This window comes from Typopeltis vanoorti, chromosome 4 (assembly GCF_054136105.1).
Source record: "Typopeltis vanoorti isolate ZY-2024b chromosome 4, IOZ_Tvanoo_1.0, whole genome shotgun sequence".
Lineage (NCBI taxonomy): Eukaryota > Metazoa > Arthropoda > Arachnida > Uropygi > Thelyphonidae > Typopeltis > Typopeltis vanoorti.
Genome location: NC_143552.1, coordinates 137,222,293 through 137,237,418, shown reverse-complemented (window position 1 = coordinate 137,237,418; position 15,126 = coordinate 137,222,293). Strand labels below are relative to the sequence as shown.

Genomic DNA, 15,126 nt, shown 5'->3' with positions numbered 1-15,126 from the left:
ATAGCTACAATACAGTATCTGTGTTATGAACATTCCACAATAGTAAAATACAGGTTTAATGAAACAAATTATCATTTATCATAAAAACACTTTCTTTTTATTTTTCATTACTGTTATTTATTTTTTGTGACTGAGATTGTGATATCTTAAAAACAACGCATGTACTTTCTTGATATAATGAGCATGATTCATGCATGATTTGTATTATGGAACTAGCTAGAAATACTTTAATAATCTTGCTTTTTTTGTGAATCCCACACATGAAGAATGTGAACTTATAGTACAGTATCACTGTTTGCTAAGTTTAGGTTTAGATAATCTGGGCATTCTGCTTTGCAAACCAAACATACAACTTTTTCAAGCATATAATACACAAAATAGTCTCACATCAAGGTTTTCAAAAGGATGAGGAGATGTTGGAAAGGGCCCAGATGCAACTGACTAAGGTAGTTTCTGATTTCTGGAATGTCAAATATGAGGAAAGGTTGAAAAAATGCAAGATACACAATACAGTGGATAGGAGGAAGAGGGGTGATATGATAGAGACCTACAAGTTAGTAAGGGGTTTGTTACAGGATCAATGTTGAAGAGGTTTTATAGAAAATGGTGGGAGAATAGGGCAGAACCAGAGGTCATTCCTGGTAGCTGCATAAGAAGAGTGTGAGCAGGGGAGTGAAAAGCAGTTTTTTTGCATGCAGAGTTGTGAATGATTGGAATGCTTTGCCTGAGAGGGTGTGTCTGTAGAGAATTTGAGGTGTTTAAGGCATGGTGTGATGAGCTGTGTGTATATGACAAAAGGACCTTCTAGATGAGTTTTTGACTCCATGGGGTCTTAGGATAATAATATTAATTATCTGCTCAAACAGGATGGTCAACACACACACATATATATATATATATATATATATATATATATATATATTACATTATTGCAATATGGCATTGTTGGCAACATACACAAACATGTATGTGTAAATGCATATATAACACAGGATGTAGCTTCATAATACAGATGAACACTACAACGTCTGTTCTCAGGCCCAAGAAATCTTTATTGCATCTCTTTGTTTGTGTAAACGTTAATATTAGCTTTTGGTCTTACTCAGGATAATGTAAATTCTTCAGTTACATAACATGTTCCATAAATAATGGTTTGGCTATTTTATTTATTTTTCATTTAGATTGCATATCTTTGCTTACCAATGAATCTATTTTACTACAGAGTACATTTAGTTACAATTCATTTCACCTCACATAGTTTTTTTATGAAGTTCTTTTAGCAATTTTTCTATAAAGGATAATTGGCTTACTCTGAATAGTTAGATTTTTATTTGAAATAGCTTTTTCTGTTTTAAATAAGGTAATCATTCACATTGTTTCACCAGTTTTTAAACATATAATCAATCTTTTTGCAGTAGAGCAAAATACTTTTAATCAAATATATCTAATTATCTCTAAGATTATAAGTCATGCATGAAGCAATCCTTTTTGACCTTAAAAATTATTAATAATCTGCAATTTGTAAATTAAAGCAATCATAAAATTGTAAGAAATCTTGCATGTGAGTTATACTCTGTCAACCTCATTATATATCTAAGTTATGTAACATAAAATATGGCAATAAGTAACAAGATTAATTTTTGTGTGGCATATAACAATCCTAGCATGCTTGTATGTGTTGTACATGTAACTGCATGAATCATATACTGCACCAAAATTATATGCATCCAGTTTGTTTTCAGTAGTAATGTTTTATTCATATGTCAAAAACTCTATTGGCAAAACCTTAGCTGTTGGGAAAAAAAGTTTTTAATTGTGATGAGTCCTGGATCTTTTAATATGATTTTTGTATAAATTCAGAAGGGAGTACTTTGAAGGTAAATCAATATCCATAAATTGCAACTAATAAAAAAAAAAAAAAAGATTAAACTAATCTAGTTACTGTACTGTCAGATCTCATATATTCACATTCACAGCATTAATTAGTTTAGATTCTGCTGTGCATATTGATCTTTGTAAAATTTCTCCTCCCAGCTCAGCTGATTGCAACATTAGAACTTATGATTTGTCTTTATGAGAAAAATAAAATAAAACTAATAGATTTGTATCAGTTCTGGATGGTACTACTCACTGGCTTTAATTAACATGTCTGGAAGTGGTATTTATCACTTCCTCACAATTTTATGGGTCAAAATTGACTGATTTCATTTGACTACAAGATTTAAAATAAACTATTTTGGTAAAAATATGATTTTCATGTTTATTCATATTTTAAAAATTTATAAAGCAATTTAAAACACAGTTAATAGCAATAATGCCCTTGTATCAGAAAGACCTAGGTTTCAAATTGGTCTTGAATGTGAGAAGCATGAAGAGTCTTTCATTTGAAGAGGAGTATTCCAGTCTCATACAGAGCTTGCAGGATTTTGCAGAGGCAAAATCCTGCAGACGTAACTTTGGGAATAGGATTAATTACACAATATTGTTACTAAATTAAGTTTTGTAAAAGCCTAGTTGCTTGATTGTAACAGACTACTTAAAGGTGGGATAGGATACAGACATTTATAAAGTTGGTTCATTGTTTAAAGTTACAAGTTGAATTGTTCATTGACATTGCCACTATTATTGCATACATATTTACAAATCTAGTTTGTTTAGCCACTGCATAAGTTTTTTTTTTTTTTTTTCATCTGCACTGTACAGGTGTTTAAAGTATTGTAAATCAGTTAGCCACAAAAGTGCAATAACTGCTGCCATACACAACAAATAACAATTGATTTGAGATATTATTAGTAAATTTTATCATGTGGAATAATTGTCAATAGCATAAGCTTATGAGCAATAAAAGACATCAAAAATCACAAGCTTCAAATGATTTAGACCAGGGATCGGCAACCTTTTCAGACTCGCCGGCCACGTTCAACTTTTATTTTTAATAATTGGGCCGCAAGCGTTTACTTAAGAGAAAATAGTGAGTGAAAAAAAAAATACTTAAGTTATCAATTTTCATTATGTCAATCTTAAAAAACATTTAAATATTTAAAGTATGAGATATGAAACAAGCATTAAAATGAAACACAATCTTAAAGTTTGTGAGAACAAAGTAATATAGTGTATCCATCACAATATGTGCGTAAATGTATGTCTCTCTGCTGCTTAATGTGACTTGTGATTGTTTTCCCTTAGCCAGATTATCTAGATCCACTTTATAACCTGAGGTGCAAATTCGAATCGAAGCATGCAAATGTTCATCAGTCAGTCGAGAAGAAATTTTACTTTTTCTAAAACTCATGGCAGAAAATGCTTATTTGCAAATGTAGGTGCTTCGAAATGCGACTATCATCTTTGCAAAACTGATTAATCCTTAAATTTTTTTTTCTTTTGGTAAGCATCGATCATTGTCGACATTAAAAGCGTTCGAACATAATCGTATTTCGATGATATTTTGTATGAAAATCCACTGAAACGGAATTTTCAACAAATCTTGTTGAAAATTCTGTTTGTAAATCTTCAATAATACCAGCAAAAGTTTCCTTTTGTTGGTATTTCCAAGTTGCACGGGAGACATCACGAAGTATAAATATAAAATTATTTTTAATTTATTATTCATATTATAAAATGTATTATTTAAATCATTCAACATACGGGCCACATGCTATGTAAGTATGGTCAACCTTTTATGGGCCGCCAAAAATGCACGTTTGGGCAGGCCGCCGGTTGCTGACCCCTGATTTAGACTACTGCATCTTGCTCATAGTATTTATTATTATTTAGGCCAGGAAGTCAGGGACTCATCAAGGGGAGAGAGTGGCACATATCACCTATGCCAGCTGTCATACCTTTTCTTGAATTCATTCACAACTTCCAATGGCAATCCATTTCAATTGCCCACCACTTTATGAGAGAAAAATCTAGCTCTTCCCCCTTTTTGACTGCATGCATTCTCAACTTTCATGGATGTGTTCTCTTCCCACCCTTCATAAAATGAAAAATTTCATCTATTGGTATCCTGTATGGTATATTTGCCATTACATTAGCTCATAATTTGGCAGAGAGTGATAATTGAACAAATGTTTTTCTTTAGAAGTTGTCAACAAAAAAAGACGTGAAATGTTCATGTCATGTGAGGATTGTTGTCTACATGATGCATGATATATTATAGCAAATATGATGAGACTGATTCCATGGAGGTCTGATGTTAATAATAATAATAAGTATACCTTAAACAGTGTATAGTTGAAGTTAATGAACTTGTGCAATTTAAAAATAGGTTACATTATTGAATTTATAGAGATTAATTAGTGATGTGTATTTGCCATTCTGAATGTGAATAAGATCATTCTCGTGAATTTAGTATCTCATATGCTGTTTAGAACAACAGATCATATATGTAATTTTAGTGATGATTACCATTTAGTCTATCTGTTTTTGTAACTACTTTGCCAGTGTATGTCATATTTCTACCACACACTCAACAAATGATCATAGTCTTCTTCTGATCTTTGTCTTATATAATCATATTTTAGAGAAGAAAAAAAATCCAGTTCCTTTGCTCTTAAGTCAAATATAGCATTTTTTCAAGCCATTTCTGGATTGGGTTATGACATTAATTTATCACCTGAGGATATTGACAAACATCCATGCTTACAGACAGAGGGATTTGAACCCAGTTATAGGTTGGAGAGCAAGTACACAATCCATGCAGCCCACCAGCTAAATTTATTTATCTTGTTTATCTTTACCATTCCTTTCAATGAATGTAATTTTACAATTCCATATTTATATAGCTGTTTGGTTGCATTAGGTATTCAATAATATGATAATTTGGTTATCTTTTACTCTGTTCACCATTTCCTCATCTTGATGAAGAGGAATTGTCTTCATTATATTTATCTATTTCTCAGTTTGTATTCTGAGATTCTCTGTTCAACAGCTCTTATAGTTACTGCGATTGTTAGTTTTCCATTATTTCATAGCCACAGTGCTTCATCCTAAACTTTAGACTCATATGTTGATACTCTATTTTGTTTTTTGTCCATATTGCTAACATGTTTCAAATTGCTTGAACTGTCATTATATCAGCTATATTCTTAACAGTTAATCCAGTCCTTCTGGAAACAGCCATACAACATTAATGCTTTATAATTCTTATTTATCAAATACAATAAAGCACACAAAACTGAACTCGGATTAATCTCTTCAGTTCCATGAGCACTACCAGCATTAATTTATTACTAGCATCAAACTACATAAAAACTATATGAAAAACATTGGATGTCACACTCTATAGCTTAGCATTTCTTATTCTTTTGAACTAAAACTTTGCATTAAGTTCTTGTTTGTTCTGAAATTTCTGATCTATATTAAATGCAAGATTTGTTTTCAGAATCCCCCCCCCCCATACAAAAATTTACAATAAAATGATGTTAACTATCACAAGAGGGTGTGTATATGTTTTAAGTAGACCAGTTTTCTATAGTATCTTCTGTATTCACTCTTACATTGGTCATTTAGATATTTCTGTTTTTTACTTGGATTAATTTACATTGATAAATTTCTTATCCAATTATATTCAGCAGATCGGCCATGAGAACACACACAATTTTCGAACATAAAACACTATTGATGACAGTAGATGATATTGTGTGCTGATGGTAGCTGTGTTGTTATGGTAGAGGATTTCTATAGTGGTATAGAGTGTCCTCCCATGATAAGTCCTTAGACTACTTGGAGGTGTCACATAATAATAATAATTCATTTAATCTTTTTTGTTGATTATTAAAAGCTGTACAAATATCACTTTATGTACTGAATATAAAATGAAAACTTAGTATGGTTTCTATTTTTGAAGATGATGGTGGTGTATCTCAAATGGGTTTGATTAGTTATGCTTTGACTGGATAAAAATCCTTTGCTTTTTGCACACATTAAATACATTTCAAATAAATAATACATTTTAAAAAGATGATGAGATGTTGGAGAGGGTTCAGCGACAATTAACCAAGTTAGTTTTGTGTCTCTGGAATGTGGAATATGAGGACAGATTGAGAGAATGCAAATTACAGAGCCCAGTGGATAGAAGGAAGAGGGGAGACATGATCGAAACATGGGAAGGGTTAATTATGAAATTAATGTGGATGAGATTTTTCATAGAATATCTGGAGACAGGGAGAATGAGAGGCCATCCCTGGAAGCTGTATAAACTGGGGATGAGCAGTAGATTTTTTGCATGAAGAGTGGTGGATTGGAATGCATTGCCTGAGAGTGTGGTGAGTGCAGGGACAGTGAATGCATTTAAGTCGAGGTATGATGAGCTGTACATGCGAGAGTGGGACCTCCCACAATGAGTCTCCTGACTCCACAGAGATCTGTTGATAATAATAAAGGCAGACAGCATTTTTGAAACAGAAGTTTCAGTGAGTTTCACTGGAAAACAATTTTTTTAAGTGGTTATCAGTTTTTTTGACAGAAAAACTGATAAATTGAAAAATTCTGCCTTAAAGTAATTTACTGTCAAGCACTTAAGGCTGTCTTTGATAATCCTTTCCACTTACTTACTCATCATTCACCAAGTGAAAATCTAGTTCTCATGCCCTTGCTAACCACGCTTTTACACAACTTCCAGTGGTGATCCCTTGTTCTCTCTCTCTCTCTCTTATCATGTATTGAAAAAATTTTGCTTTTGCATTGATAAGATCCCTTTAGTAACATATGTTTCTATCCCATCTCTTTCTTTTCCATCTATCAATTAGACTGTAATTCACAACCCTTCAGTCTATCCCAAGAAAGCATTTTATAGATCAGTTGCCATCTTGGTCACTTATCTTTGTGTCCTTTCCCACTTTCTAAGAAACAGTATTCCAGATGTGGTTATATTATTATGATGATAATAATAATATTAATGCACTATCACATACAAAGCTCATCCAACCTTTAACAGATTCAATGTGTCTACATTCACAACACATTCAGGCAATGCATTCCACTCACTGCCACTCTCCATGTAAAGAACCTGCTCCTCACACCCTCCTTATATAGTTCTTTCCAGGGATGGCCTCTTGTTCTATCCCCCCCCTCCATTCCATTCTATGAAAAGTCTCTTCCATATCAACCTTTTAACAACCCCTAACCAACTTATGTGTCTCGATCACATTTCCCACTCCTCCTATTCACGAGACTGCAGTTTACATTCTCTAAACCTGTCCTCATACTCCACATTCCAAAGACCACTTGACCATCTTTGTGAATCTTCTCTGGACCCTTTCTAACATATCCTCATCACCATGAAAACCCAGTGACTAAATCTGTGCACAGTAATTCACATAAGCATTGATCAAGGCTTTTTACAATGGCATCATAACCTCTTTATTTCTGTATGGCAGGGTCCTCCTCATCATTGCCATTATCTGATGTGACGTCTTGACAACTTGAAGTTTTCCCATGACACGATGTCACTTCTGTTCAGTTCAGTTAAAGCAAGATCTGGCCTTCGCTAAGCCTGTCCCCATAGTGTTTTACATTTCTGTCTACCTTTTCTTGCATTCTGTCCTTAAAGTCACTTCTCCATTCCCTTAACCACTATTCAGAAATTGAGCAGTCCATAATTTGCTGCCTTTCTCCCTTGGACTTGCTTTATATAATGGAACTATTTTGTCATCTTTCTACATCCTGGGAACCATGCCAGTGAGACTTAAATAGTCTGAACAGGTGCACTGCCAATTTTCTTGCACTTTTTTGTAACACATAAGTCAATCTTCCCCTCCAATTATATTTGCTGTATACACAATACAGAATATGGAATTCTAATATCTTAAACACCTCCAGTTTATCCTTCTTTTATATTTACATTGGCCCTGTCATTCTTCCTTTTAGTTTCCACATAGCTTAAGAAATCTGTGGGATTTTGTTTGGCTTATTTTTCACTACTTTCTACACATCATCTGATTTTGCTCTTCTTAACCTGGTGTCATAAACTTGTAAATGACAGTTCTCTTTGTATATCCTGCTTTGCTGATTATCCATGGCTATGCATCCTGATCCTGCTCCCCTCAAACATTCCTTGACCATTATCCATGTGCTGCTAACAGCCTTTCTTTGCAGTTTCTTATATTATGGTGTTGCAATTGCTCACTTTTTTTTATTTCTCTTCTTGTTATACCTTTCATGTAGTCATTTGAGCTCACACTTTATCCTGTTCAAGATAATGTTCTGTTTTTTTATTTTTCTCCTCTCATTATGGCAACTACCTTGCCATGCTGCTCATTTCTCCTCATATAGTTTGGAGCACTGAGAAAAGGATACTTAAATCTGAGAAAAGTAAAAGTTTAATACTGAGTATAGCTATGGGCCTTAATAACTTGCAGAAATTCTGCAAGGGATACTCTCAACAAGATGCTTGTATGTAGAGGAATGTCACTTTTAAAGCAGTAGCTGCTTTATGCATTGAATAGAATCAGGCTTTGATTTGGTATTCAAAACTCAGTCAAAGACTGCATGTCTCTAAAGTAGTTGGAAGGATGACATGACCTGACATCTGCCCTTTGGTTACAAAGACCTGCATTAAATTTTCTTGATATGAGGAGCCATTATTATGTTTTTTTTTTTCAACTGAAGGTTGTTACCTTGTATTATAAGGTAGCAGGGTTCTTTCCCCTCTTGCAATACATTCCATGGAGAAGTAATAGTAATAATAATGTGCTTTGGGAAAACCAAAGTAGGCTTTCAATATTGGTATGAAACTGTTTAGACAGTACAGCAGAGAAGAACCAGTTGTCCTACTTACTGCCTGACCACAGATTCAAAGACCCCTTGACACTTCTGCACATAGCAGAAGGCGGTGAATCCATTCCAATAATAGGATAATCAATGATGAGTGTTTATTATATGTTAGAAAATTAGCTTTTCTTTTATGAAAATTCTAATTTTTAAAGTGGTAACTATTTTACCTGCACAACAGTTGGAAAATTTTATGTATAAAGTACGTGATTTCACATGTTGGTGACAAATTCATACATCATCTGGAGGCATCGTAGGCATCTGGAGAGATTGCTGTTCTGAACAAGTCAGTGTGTCCCTGGGAGGATGGTAACAGGGATGACCTCTTATGGGAATGGGTACTTGGGAGAAGGGGGGGGGGACGACATCAGCTAACACTGAGCCCAGTGGAGTCTAGAGGGGGATAATGCTGGGTATATAAACAACGGCATTTATATGCTTTATACTAATGCCAGGAGTATCCAGAATAAGGGAGAGGAATTGGTGGCACAGATAGCATCAGCCTGGCCAAAAATTATTGGAATCACTGAGATGTGGTTAACAGAAGATGATATAATAACAGGAATAGAAGTCGCTGGGTACAGCATTTTTTGGCAGGATAGGAAGGAAAAGCGTGGTGGTGGAGTACTGCTTATGATAAGTGACAACCTATGTCCTCTAAGAGTGGAGACTTTGGAGGCAGTAGCACTAACGATTTTGAAAGCATATGGTGTGAGGTAGAGGTGGGCAAGACAAGATATTTAGTGGGATGTTGCTACAGACCCAGGAGAGCAGAGGGTGGGGACCAGGAAATTTTTAGACAGTTGAGTTTGGCAAGTGCAAAAAGAATGATTGTTATGGGAGATTTTAACTACAATAGTATAAATTGGAGAGAGGAAGATGCATGTAACAATAAGGGAATGGAATTTCTAGAATTCTTGAGGGACAAATGTCTTAGGCAACATGTAATAGAGAGAACAAAAGATTCAAGAGTTTTGGATTTGGTTATAGCATCAGAAGAGTTGATAATAATTGAGATGACATCTCTCCCACCAGTTGGAGAGAGTGACCATATGGTTTTGACTTGGAAAATGAATAGACATGCAGGAGTATCAAAGAGACGGGAATGTATGTGGAATTATAAGGTAGGTGATTATAATAGTCTAAGACGTCAACTTGGGGAAGTTTCATGGAGGGAGGAATTGGAAGACTGGGATATCATTAGTATGTGGGAAATTATGAAAAAATATTTGTTAGTAGCAATTGTAAGTTGTATACCATGAGTGAACAAGAGGACACAATTTGGAGTAAAGTGGATGAAACAATATTAAACAGGAATTGCATGCGAAAAATAGGCTATGCAAGAGATATATGGAGACAGGTGAAGAGAAGATGCATGAAGAGTATAAGACACAGAAAAGAAGAGTGACTAGTATGGTAAGGAAGACGAAACTGGAATATGAGAGGAGATTAGCTCTAAGATCCAAAGAAAATCCTAGGGAATTTTTTAGATATGTGGCCAATAGGAGGAGAAATGACTGGAAGAATGATATTGTGGGATAAAAATGAGAATAGAGTGACTGATGCAGAGGACACAGTGGAATTGTTCAATGAACACTTTATTGGAGTATTTCATCCTAGAGGAGTCAGTTTTAATGCTAGAGGGATAGGGCTGGTTTGAGGTTTAGAGGTACAGGAGGAGAGTGTGTTTCATATACTGAGTACTCTGGATGTCAGTAAAGCTTTGGGACTGGATGGTATTTCACGATGAGTTTTGAGAGAATGTGCTAGGGAACTGACAGTGTGCCTTTAACCTGGCTTTTCAATGAAAGTCTGGCTTTGGCAAAGGTGCCCAGGGAATGGAAGGGAGGTAAGATAGTGCCATTGCATAAGGGTGGTAACAGACTGGAAGTGTCCAATTATAGGCCAGTTTGTGTGTCATTAGTAGTTAGTAAGATCTTGGAGAAAGTAGTGAAGGACAGTATAGGTTGAAAATAACAGCAGATGAGGGTAATGTTATCTGTGAGAGTCAACATGGATTTGTGAAAGGGCGCTCTTGTTTTAGCAATATACTAGCCTTTTATGATAAAGTTAGAAGAGCATTAGATGATGGGAAAGGCATATACTGCCATTTTCTTAGACTTAGCGAAGGCATTTGACAGGGTGCCACATGATAAGCTGATATTTAAGTTGCAGCACATGGGTCTGGATATCAGATTGGTTAACTGGATTCAGGATTGACTGTTTGATAGGTATCAGAGAGTTGTGTATGGTGGGGAAGTTTTAAGGAAGCAGAGGGTTACAAGTGGGGTCCCACAGGGCTCAGTACTGGACCTATATTGTTTAACCTTTATATCAATGACATTGTCAGTTGATATAAAGGTTATATCAACTGACAATGTTTGCAAGGACAAATGATTGCAAGGGGATATTCAGTTGTTTGCTGATGATACAAAGCTGGGAAGGATTATTAGTAATAGTGCAGATGCAGCAGCCCTGCAAGAGGATTTGAATAAGCTAGATAGATGGGCAAATGAATGGGGAGTGTCGGTTTAATGCAGCAAAATGTGAGGTCTTGAGGTTTGGGAAACATCGATGGGACACTGCATACTCTATGGGAGGAGTTATACTAGAGGAAGTAGGGGAGACAAGAGATCTGGGGTTGATGATTGATAGAAACCTGAAATTTTAGGGAACATATTGCAAAAGTGGTGAAATTGCTGCAATAATGAGAAGGATGCTGACCTGCAGAGATAAAACAGTTATCATTCCGTTGTATAAGACCCAGATCAGACCACACTTGGACTATTGTTCTCAGATTTGTTCCTCAGGATTTGAAGGGGATAAATTAACTGTGGAAAGGGTACAAAGGCGGATAACAAAGATGGTTTTTTCAGGACTGTACAATGATAGTTATGAGGATCGGCTGAGGGAATGTGGACTGCAGAGTTTGGTTGGATAGAAGGAGAGGTGATATGATTGAGACTTTTTAACTGTTGAGGTGGTTACAGGGTTGACACTGGGGAGTTCTTTCACTTGGTTGAACAGCGGGAAGGAATGATGACAAGAGGTCATCCCTGGAAGTTATGAAAGGAAACGGTGAGCAATAGGGTGAGGAGTGGTTTCTTTGTATGGAGGGTAGTTGAACTATGGAATCCATTGCCTGATGGAGTGGTGAGAGCTGGAACAGTCAATGAGTTGAAGGAGTGGTATGATAGACTTTGTGTTTCTTAGGGGGGGGGATCTCCCCCTCGATGAGTCTTGATAGACTTTGTGTTTGTTGTAATAGATTTCACGGTGTGATATGAACACAGATGGATAAGAAAATAACTATTTATTAACTTAGAAGCTAATATTTCGCTGGTATTATATTCAGCATCTTCAGAGCACACAACACAAAGTTTTTGTTACAAAAGCACGACAACCACAATCCGGTGTAACAGTGGGGCTAGTATAAGTAATTGCAGCGTGCAACAAAAGACTAAAGTCCTAATATGCCGGCATCTAGGTTAAAAAAAAAAGTTCAAAGTTTCGAAATAGTAGTCCAAATTGATAGTCTTAGAAAGTTTGAAAAATAAAATAAAATAAAAAAATAAATCAAATAATATAAAAGTAATAAATATTAATTTGGTCTTAGGATGACTGTCTCCCAAATCTTTGGTAGATTTATACAGCCATACTTGTTAAGGTTTGCAGTATGTTTTAAGGCTTCTGTTGATTCCAGGAACAACCTCTCTGACTTGTAGAAGCTTCTGTGCATTACTTTTGTTTCTTTCCAATTGATCCTGTGTGCAGGGGTATCCAAAGCATGGTCTGCCAGACCCGAATTGCCATAGTGAAAGTGTCTGATATATTTTTTGTGTTCACTGAGGCGGATGTCCACAGATCTTCATGTCTGTCCGTAGTAGGCTTGATGGCAAGAACAGGGCACTTCATAGATTTTTGGATGTGATAAAGGAGTGCATTTGTCCTTAGGTGAACGGATGAGAGTTGCTAATTTTACATAAGGATTGAATACTGTGCGTAGTTGGTGTTTGTTAAGCACCCTAGATATCTTTTCAGATGTGCCTTTAATGTATGGAATGGTTTTGTTGTAGTCTTCTGTGGTAATTAGAGGGGATTTCTGGGTAGCATTTAGTATGTTATCTATCTTATGGGGATTATAACCATTGGTTAAGAAGGTGTGACGTAGGTGAGAAAGTTCAGCAGTGAGAGCAATGTCATTGGAACAGATTGCTCTAGCTCTGTGGGTTAGTGTTTTTAAGATACCATATTGTTGAGAAGGGTGATTGTTTAAGTATCTCCCTGTATATGTGGGTTTTCTATTTGACTTTGTGTTTCTTAGGAAGGACTTCCCACGATGAGTCTTTTGACTCCATGAGGTCTGAATAATAATAATAATGTTATTCCTTTCTCCCCTTCAACATGAATCGACTCTTCTTGGTACTGTGCCAGCCAGGGTTCTTGAATGTGTGGATGGACAGTAAAAGAATTTCATTGATGTGTTGATAAAGCAGGTTTGTCTAGGATGCAACAATAAGTCGTGCTGTTCAGAGTTTTGTGCACAATGACCTAGGCTTACCACATGAAATTGCCAGACATTATAATGCTGATGCTGTTCTATACTTCATTGTGGACACACCATATTTTTTCTAGAAATTTTATGTGGACATATTCTATACCATTATGTTGGTATGGAATGGCTGTTGTTAGTGCTGCCACCCATAATCAAGCACTATTTTGCCACTCCTAAATTCAAGAAAGTTTGTAAAATTGGAAACAAAAACTAGTCTTTTTATGGATGAGATATAATTTTGCTATTTTCTGCTACCCTCCAAACTTGCCATTGTATTGTTTTAGTTGCTTAGTGGGTTAAGATGGCCCTAGATAGCTATATGATTTTTGTCATAATATATTGTAGTTAATAAGAAGCCATGATTATTATTATGTTATGATTATGAGATTTTGGATGATAATCACAATTACCATTCAAAATCAACACCCATTTCCTTAGACTGATGGAATTCGTCTCTGTCACAGCCATATACTGTTTCCAACAACTGATTTTCATTTTTAGTGTTCCTCCCTCACTACAATCAGGTTTCCATATATGCATTGCCTTCTTCTGCTTCAGTAGTATCCAATTTTAACACCACTTAATAAGTTCAGGTCTTTTCCATAACTGTTATATGAAATTGCATAATCCTGGCTCTCAGATAATACTTGTTCCAATTGAATGCTTTGTGTGTGTGTGTTATACACATCTGTGGGGGGGAGAACAGATATTTTTCTGTGATTGTGTAGTCCAGATACAGAAAATCATTAAATATTAAGCATTATTACATTTTAGTTTGGTAGCTGTGAGTGAGTGATAATTTACATTACCTTGAGTAATATTAAAATATAGTTTATATTAATTTTGATGCTGTTTTTTTAAGTAAATTTCTTTTTTTTTTTTAAATTATTTTTGAATTTTGTACACTGTATATTATTTTAAACTGCATTTTTCATCATCTGTGTTCTTTTAAATATAAATAATGAATTACATGATAAATTAATAGACTGAATAATTTTGCGCTGAGTTTTTAATTTTCATATGTGGCAGTAGACTTCATTTATTTTATAATGTGCATGTATGAATTATAAAAATATTAACATAATTCATTGTAATTGTTACCCAATCCTCAGTTGTTGTTTATTTTTCACTCACTTAGAACATCTGTTTTTTTACAGTTTCATTTTTCAGTGATATTGTGCTTTATAAAAGTAAACAGACATGTAAAAAAAAATTAAAACTCATTTTTTGTTATGTGACATGGAACTGTGAAAGGTTGTAAACCTATTGTACATTATACTGCAAGTGGGCCATTTTTTTCATTTATAAATTTAATTCTCATCATCATCATCATCAGTTTCCTGATATCAAGGGGTGTTTAAGTTACTATGACAGCACTACATGATTAAGTATACATTATTACTAATATTCTATAAACAATTTTCCTCCAAATCAGTCTATTACCCGTGAGCACTCCAATATTGTAACATCTAATATTTCGTGCTTCTAAGGCACTCACTTTTGACTGAATCGTTTTGCCTAGACTTTGGTCTTCCTCTGGCCCTCTTTCATGTCATCTTGGCATCAAACACCTGTTTTGCTAGCCTTTCTTTGCCCATTTCTATTTAAATGGCTATACCACCTTAGGTTAGCTCTGCTGGCACATTCTTGAATGCTAGTAATGTCAAGTTTCTACTATCTTCATTTTTAATATGATTCTGCCATTGATTCACTCAACTAATTTTTCTCATAACTCTCAGTCTTTGATCAAGTGCTTTATTTCTAACCCAACTCTCAGATCCATAACTTAAAACTGG

The 15,126-nt window shown here is 35.0% G+C and overlaps 1 protein-coding gene across 6 annotated transcripts in view; it reads left to right on the top strand.

Annotated features, from left to right (window-relative positions):
- LOC150107702 (tropomyosin-like) overlaps positions 1-15,126 on the top strand; it is a 102,940-nt gene that overhangs the window by 16,484 nt on the left and 71,330 nt on the right. The window lies entirely within an intron of this gene.